This window comes from Carlito syrichta, unplaced genomic scaffold (genome assembly GCF_000164805.1).
Source record: "Carlito syrichta isolate Samal-C Ts95f unplaced genomic scaffold, Tarsius_syrichta-2.0.1 Scaffold313573, whole genome shotgun sequence".
NCBI classification, from domain to species: Eukaryota; Metazoa; Chordata; class Mammalia; order Primates; family Tarsiidae; genus Carlito; species Carlito syrichta.
Genome location: NW_007257669.1, coordinates 7,350 through 16,150, shown reverse-complemented (window position 1 = coordinate 16,150; position 8,801 = coordinate 7,350). Strand labels below are relative to the sequence as shown.

Here is an 8,801-nt window from a genome sequence, read left to right as displayed (position 1 = left end):
CATTTGAGGAGAATTCAATAAGAAATAATTTCTTGATTTTGTTTTATTGATAAAAATAACAAACTGGAACAAAGTTGGACACAATGTCTTATAGGAACTCAGAAAACACATGATCACATGTCAAAATTTTAAGACAATTACACACATGTTATTCCTTGAGCAATCAATCACTAAGGATTTAGGATTTGATCATTTCTACTGGGGAAATTATATCTATTCCACGTTGTTGATTTGAAGATTAAATTCACTAAATTGCATGAAAATATTTGTTCTATAAAAATGCTTTTTGTGTTTTCTGTTATTATTTTCTTACTGTTATATACCTTTATATGATATTGTTCACATTATACGGTGCCTTTTGTTTTACTGTTTTGGAATCCAGAATATTGTTCAATAGCTCACTCGAATGAATGGCCCTTTTGGGAGTTTAGGAATAAAGTCATAGATATTTCTCAACACCTACCACTTTACAACACACTCAGCAAATAATTTACCTATGTATTTCTCCCTTGAATTTTGTTAAAAATCTACTTTCAGTCAGATGCTTTACTTCTGACTTTGGCAACAATTTTCAAGATTTCTTTGATTTTTGGTCTTGTGGACCACGTCTGGATTCTGTAGCGCCCTCTCTTTCTCCACATCCCTTTTATAACTCCTGCTCTGCCTTTTCCTGTGTTTCCACTTCCCTCTTCTTCTTCAAAATCTTTCAACATGTAAGAACCAAGCTTAGCTCACAGGTTATACAACATGATCTGTGGGCCTGTCTTTGGCAATCCCTGATCTAACGACTTCAGTAAATCAGTTCTTTGAATCAATGACTTCTTCCCCTTCTTGTCCTTGTCTCTTGCAGTCTCTAATCACCATGGCATCCAGAGAGCTTCTGCCAAAATATAACTCAGATCACATCATTCAATCCTCCTCAATGGGTTTGCTAAGCAAAAGCCAAGGCCTCAAAGTGCCTCCACAACCCTCCATTTGTTTTCTGATTTCATAATCTTCTCTTCTCTGCACTAAGCCCCCTTTTCTCCAACACATGAATGCTTTTTTCTGTCCTTTGAGTATTCTATGGAAGCTTTTGGCTCATTGCTTTCTCATCTGGCTGTGCCCTCAACCTAGTATACTCATTCCCCAAATACTCACATAGTTGATTTCTAAAACCCTTTCATGTTTCTTCTTAAATTTCACCTTCACTATAATTACAAATATCAACCTCCTCCCACCAGAAAACACTCTTCATGCCCCTTCCCTGCATTCTCTTTCTCTGTAGTATTTATTTTACTCATTCACTTAATTTCTATTTATATGATTATACTTGTTTTTTTTTTTATATTTGCTAGTTTTTGTTCACCTCCATCCTCCAATTAAGAGATGAGGATATTTTCATTATTGTTCACTGCCATATTCCCTGAACATACCTGTAAATCATCTAGAAGAACAGTATCTGACATCTTCTGAAAATCAATAACTCTTACTGAAGGAAAAAGACACCTAGTTACTCTTGATTCTGAAATCGACACCTAGTTACTCCTGATGTTTCTAGCCAAGTTATCTACATCCACGAAGCCTCAGTTTCTTCTCTTGTAAAATAGATTCATTATAGTTCTCATCTCAAAACTCATTAGAAGAACCAAATGATATCAAAGTGACATGCAACAAGTAGCCGTTATTCAGCATGAACTAAGCAGGAATCTGGTATAGAGATGTGAAAAAGATATAGTAAACATGATAACACTCTGAATCAAAAATGAGTTCAGTCCTTGTATAAAGAGAATACAAAGCCTTGAACACCCAGGCACTTAGGACCTTTGGACAACAAAGACATAAGTTTAGAAGGAAGTTGTATCTATTACATTTGTTTGCCTGAGTGAGCCCAAGATGGTGATGCTGTCAGAATGATTGCATAATATCAGAGATGAGCAGTACCTGTGGCATCACACTCACAAAATACTCCAGGCGGTAGAAATTTCAGAATTCTCAGGATTCCAAAAAGGCAGAAATAACAATACCCATCTGATGAAGGAGAGGAAATGGAAATAAATAGAGCCAGGCACTGTGGCTCACACCTGTAATCTAACACTTTGGGAGACCGAGATAGGTGAATTTCTGAAGGCGAGTACTTCAAGATCAGGCTGGACACAAAGTGTGACCCCATCTCTACAAAACAGAAAAATTAGCCTGTCAAGGTGTGGTGGGTGTCTATAGTCCCAACTAATAGAGAAACCAAGGCAGGAGGAGCACTGGAGTCCTGCAGTTATAGGCTGTAGTGAGCCATGATTATGCCATTGCACACCAGCTTGTGCAACAAAGTAAAACCCTATCTTAAATATAAGAAAGAAACAAAGGGACTTCTATGTATACAGGAATAACATAATACATCATTGACAATAAAAAACTTACATAAAGACAATGCAGTAGATTCTTCAAGAAGACTAATATAAGAATAAACTGAGGCAAGGTAGGCTGGTACAATGGGAATAAAGCAAATATGTGCAAAAAGAAAGGAAAAAATGTTTATTGCCCACTTTCCACAGGCAGATAGGGCCCAAGGTTTACAGGCAACCACAGCATGTGCTTTAAGGAGAGACAGCTTTTAATGTTTTTATAAGAAAGCAGAGATACTAAACATCTCCAGCAACTGCACTCTCGGGTGTTGATAACACCGGTCTTGCTTTCTTGGCCTTTGTCAAGGCAATTGGTCTTGTGATTCCACTGGGCGGCTGGTGGGAATTCACAGGAGGCTGATTACAATAGGTAAGGTTAGCTTGGTCTTGATTTTCTGGAAAACAGATACTTATAATAAAAGAGCAAATCAGACAATAAATTTAAAGGTTACAAAAAAATTATCAAAAGCTATCTGCAGTGAACCACATTTGAAGCACAGTAACTAATTAGCAAACATGTGAGAAGAAGAAAAGGGAAACTCAGTTAAAACGACTGCTTTCCAAAAATCAGCTCATATAGAGCAAAGACCTAAATGTAATACCTCAGGTTATAGGAATCTTAGAAACCTCATAAGACACCCTTATGGAAGCTGGACTAGTCACTCATTTCCTGATCAAAATCCCGGATGCTCGTGCCATAAGAGATAAGATAGACAAGTGGGACCTCATCTAACTGAAAAGTTTCTACAAAGCAAAGAAACCAACAAGAGAGTGGGGAGACAGCCCATAGAACAAGAAAAAATATTTGCAAAACGTATATCTGACAAAGGCCTAACATTTAGGAGCTATAAGGAACTCAAACATACCAAAAGGAAAAAAAACCAAACAGCCCCTTTTTGAAAAATGGGAACAAGACATGAATAAACATTTCTCCAAAGAACATGTATGAACAGCCAACAGACACATGAAAAAATGTTCAGTCTCACTAATCATCAGAGAAATGCAAATCAAACCACATGGAGATACCACCTAACTCCAGTAACAATAGCTTTCATTAATAAAACAAAAACAACAGATGCTAGCAGAGAAAAGGGAATGATTCTACACTGTTGGTTGGAGTGCAAACTAGAACAACGTCTGTGGAAAGCAGTTTGGCGATTTCTAAAAGATCTAAAAGTTGGCCTTCCATATCACCCAGCAACCCCTCTTCTGGTAATATACCCAGAGGAACTCAAATCATTCTATAAAAAATAAACCTGCACACATATGTTAATTGCAGCTCTAGTCACATATCAAAAACATGGAACCAATAATGCTGTCCATTGAAAATGGACTGGATTTTTAAAATGTGGTATATATTCAGAATGGAATATTATGCAGCCATCATGAAAGACAAAATTGCAACTTGGATGGATTTAGAGTGTATAAGACTCAGTGACCTATCACAGAAACAAAGAACTGAGTACTACATGTTCTCACTCAAAAGTGAATCCTGAACTATTATCATAATACTGTAAGAAGGGAATTGGAGGTAGTGGGAAGTTGCCAGCGGGAGGGAGGGCACAATATATCCATAAGAGTATCTGATCACAAACCAAGTGATATGGGGACCAAAGTGAGCCACAACCTTTACCTGTATAGTAACCATTTGTATGCCTAACCCCAAAAGTACCATCTTTATAATAAAAATATTTTTAAAATTTTTAATGACTGCTTTCGACTATCTGCACTTTAGCTAAGGCTACTTCATTTTGATTTTACCAATTTTACCCTTTCAACTAACAAGCCTAAAAGTGCCTGCACAAAACAACAACTCTTGAAAATACATAAAAACAAAAACTGATAGGCAGAAAAGGAGAACAAGACACTGAAAAGTATAGTGTCAAGCTTCATCACTCCTCTCTCTGTAATAGACACGCCAGGCAACAGTATAGTAAGTATATAGAAGTCTGAAAAAGCCCTAAATAAAGTTAATCTGATTTAGAGAATACCTGGTCTAACAATAGAAAATATATTTTAAACGTAAATGTGAAACATTTGCCATGCCAGGCACCATGGCTGAAGCCTGTAATCCCAGCTCTTTGGGCGACTGAGTTGAGATGATTGCCTAAGCCCAGGGGTTCTAGACCAGCTGAGCAACTTGGTGAGACCTCGTGTCCACGTTAAATTTTTAAAAAATTTAGCCGGGCGTGGTGGCGGGTGCCTGTATTTCCCTCTACATGGAAGGCTGAGGTGGAAGGATAGCCTTAGCTCGGTAAGTCAAGGCTGCGGTGGCTGTGGGCATGCCACTGCACTCCAGCCTGGGCGACAGAGTGAGACTTCAACCATACCAAAAAAATAGAAATTTGCCAGGATATACCATATTCTGGGCCATGAAACAAAAGCAAACACATCTTAAAGTATTACTATCACACAAATTTTAATTTCTCACTACTGTGTATTAAAGCATAAATTAATAATTAAAAACACCTGTATAAATTCCAATTATTGAAAATTGAACAACATATTTCTAAGTTAACCATATGTCAAAAGAGATCACAAGAAAATTTGGGACATATTTGGAATTGAACAAATGGAAACATAAAATAAAAACTTGTGGGACAAAACTAAAGTCTTTTTTTACTTTAAAGTCTATATTTATGAGACGTAGATAAATCAAAATCTAAGTTTCCAGCTTAATTAACTAGAAAAGCAATGAATTATGTTCAAAGACTGAAAATGTACATCAATATAAGAACATAATAGGTCCAGAAATTCACACATCTTTTGATCTTGTGAAGGAATTTCAGTCTTTGCAACAAATGGTTTTGGAAAAAATTGAACACCTTATGTCAAAAAGTATCTTGACCCCTATTTTGAACCATATTAAAAAATGAATTAAGGACCTAGGTGTAAAGCCTAATGCTATAAAGTACATTTTAAAATATATTGAAAACCCAGGTAAGGCCAAGTTTATTAGGTAGGATTCAAAATAAAAATGTTTTAAAGTTACCATAGTTTTAATCAAGACTCAGACAATTTGGTTTTGCAAAAGACATTTAAAAAAATAAATCGGGCAACTCCCTCAGAGCCCCTCTCACTGTGGAAACTTCTCTGTCCTTGATAAATCCTGCTTAAAAAGATTTTTTTAAATAAATAAATAAGCCACAGAAGAGAAAAAAATTTGTAAAATATATCTGTGAAAGAACTGGACTTCATTACGTGTAAACACACTCTGGAATAATTTTTTTAAAGTTCAATAAAATGTGGGAAAAGAATTGTATGGACATTTTAATAAAGAAGAGAGATGGATGCAAGATAAGCACACAAAAAGAATGGTGTTTGACAATATTTCACAAGAGGGAGATGCAGATAATTCATGAGAAGTGAGAATACAATAACTTTTATAAAGAATTAGACAAGAAACACATGGAACAGAAAACTTCAAATCCACATGTAGAGACCCTACAAGGAAAATTTCTAATAAAATACACACTACACAGAGTCCAAAAATATGTTTAAAAGAATAATATTAATATTCAAGATAGATTCACTTCTAAGATGCAATGATAATTTAACTTTAGAACGAATATAAGGATAACAGCAGACTTCTCATCAGAAACTTTATAAGCCAAAAGACACAGAGGTGACATCTTGGAAGTGTTGAAAAAAATTAATACATTTATGACACAAGAAATTAATGAAGAATGACAAACCCTCAACACAGAAAAAACATTTCTTCAAATTCAGTACTGATTCTTGATTCAAGTACTAAGCAAAGAATAGAAAGCAAATTACTTGATGTGTTAAAGGAGTCTATAAAAAGTATGATTAAAATTAAGTGTATAGCCGGGCTCGTTGGCTTAGCCTGTAATCCCGCGTCTTTGGGAGGCTGAGGTGAGTGGATTGCCTGAGCCCGCGGGTTCAAGACCCACTTGGGCAATGAGACCTCATCTCTACAATAAATCAAAAAATCAGCCGGGCGTGGTAGCGCATGCCTGTAATTCCGGCTACTTGGAAGGCTGAGGCAGAAGGATCTCCGGAGCCCGGCAGGTCGAGGCTGCGGTGGCCGGGAGCGGCCACTGCACTCCAGTCTGGGCGACAGAGTGAGACTCCAACTCAAAAAAAAAAAAAATTAAGTGTATAAACTCCCTAAAATTCAAGAACGTGATAGGAATTTCTGTGGACACTACTCCTCTTCAACATTGAATTGAACCTTCCAGTCACTACAATATAATAAACAAACAAAAACAACATACAGACGGGGGGACACTATCCATACTCATAGATAATATATGAATGTTTACATAAAATTCAACAAATATGTTGAAAATAGATGTACACACAAAAAGATAATGCATATAAAAACTTTTTCTTTTGAGTTGGAGTTTCACTCTGTCGCCCAGACTGGAGTACAGTGGCCGCTCCTGGCCACCGCAGCCTCGACCTGCTGGGCTCCGGCGATCCTTCCGCCTCAGCCTTCCGAGTAGCCAGAATTACAGGCACATGCTACCATGCCCGGCTAATTTTTTGATTTATTGTAGAGATGAGGTCTCGCCTGCCCAGGCGGGTCTCGAACCGGTGGGCTCAGGCAATCCACTCACCTCAGCCTCCCAAGGCCCGGGATAAAAACTTTAAATAACTAGTTGTGTTCCTGTATGCCAGATACAAATTAAAAGTAGCAGACAGAAATAAACATTCTGTAAAAAATAGAATTGTATGTAACACACAGGTATAACTCTAAGAATGTATGTTTCTTCAGTCATGAGAATACACTGGAGCACAAGAGCAGACAATACAAGTTCATTGGTCACACACTCAGAGAATGAGGCTAGCGTTCAGTGCTGCACTCGCTGTTGCAGTGGCTCTGTTGACAGTCTTCCTGGTCTAGTGATTCTGCTGTTTTGCATTTAAGCCTCTCTGCATCAATTTCTTTTCGTTTCTTTCTTTCTTTCTTTCTTTCTTTCTTTCTTTCTTTCTTTCTTTCTTTCTTTCTTTCTTTCTTTTTTATGACACGTGTATTTAACAATGTGGTTGCACAAAATGCTAAAAGCATTTTTCTTCATATTTTACAGAAGGGTTTGAACGTACAGACTTTCTACTAGTGATCACAGCACAACACATCCAAAGCCAGTACCTAAGTTAGATGTATTATAATTTGCTCAGAATTTAAAGGCTTATTGGCAATAACGGGGGGGAGGGGGGCGGGTACATAAGTTTATTTTACATAACTGACTGAAAAATAAATTCAAGAACTAGTAAATAGAATCTAATATGGTCTCATGCACCCCGAAGCGGATGGTGTCCGGTTTGGGGGAGGTGATCGCTATGTCCAAACAATCTCCATCTGAAAAGTCTGCGACTGCAGGGTCATGGAGCCATCAGTCCCCTTTCTGTCAGACATGGTGCTGTGGATCTCCTTAACTCAGTAGTCAGGTCTTTTAACATCGGTAAAAACAATGGCAAAATTGAAGTGTGTGCCCTTCTTTCTAGCTTCTGTGTCGGTTTCTTTCACTAAACTAGTCAGTTCTTTCAAGGTTGCATCCATCCAGGTGCAGATCTGCAGGTCGCTGGACAGCACGTTCCTGCGGGAGAACTTGTGCATGCGGTGGCGGTTGTTGGTGGTGAGGACGCGCAGCAGCAGCGGGCACGTCTTATCGGGTGCATCGCTTCTCTGGCTCGTTCTCGATCTCCTCCTGGGTGACCACGCGCGACTCCACCGCCATCTTCCTCCTGCGCCTGCGAGCCGCTCACTCTGACCTCCGACCCCTTCCACAAGTCTGAGCGCAAAGTCCTGCCTCAATTTCATACTGCTCTTCTTTCTTCATCCCACTTGAACTCTCTGATGAAGAATTAGATTGATTTCATTAGTATCTATTCAAGGGAGTGTGTCTATTGCACAGTTCCCTGAGAGATAGCATTAATAATGATCGCTAGCATTTAATCAATTCTTACCTGCATCCAACTCCTTTGTAGATTATTATATATAAGATATATAACTAGTAACAACTATATAAAATAAGTATAACTGCTATACTTAAATATGAGAAGAAACAATAATTATAATGCAGGGAATGTGCCTCACTCCCTCCGCTTGTTCAGTCTTTCATTCCTTCACCCTTCACTACCACAATTTTTGCAGAATATCTCAATTTGAAGTTCCTAGATTCATGTGTTGATGTACCTCAGCCCTGACTGCACATAGGTATCAATCAGAGAACATTTAAAAAGTCAATCCCTAGTATTTATTTATTTATGAGTTAATCTCTGAAGTTGGAAATGAGGCATTAATACTTTTAGAAACCCTTCAAGTAGTTCACATTTGGGTTGATAGTCACTGCTCAAGATGTCAAGCAAGCAAACGAATGCTGCTTCTCTACCAAGATGATAGGGTCTGAAAGGCATTTTTTCAGAATTTCCAGAAATGTTCCATTCTTAGTA

At 37.8% G+C, this 8,801-nt stretch overlaps 1 pseudogene; it reads right to left on the bottom strand.

The window, feature by feature from the left end:
• Nucleotides 1-7,686: 7,686 nt before the first annotated feature.
• Nucleotides 7,687-8,124, bottom strand: LOC103273114 (annotated as a pseudogene).
• Between the last annotated feature and the right edge of the window lie 677 nt (nt 8,125-8,801).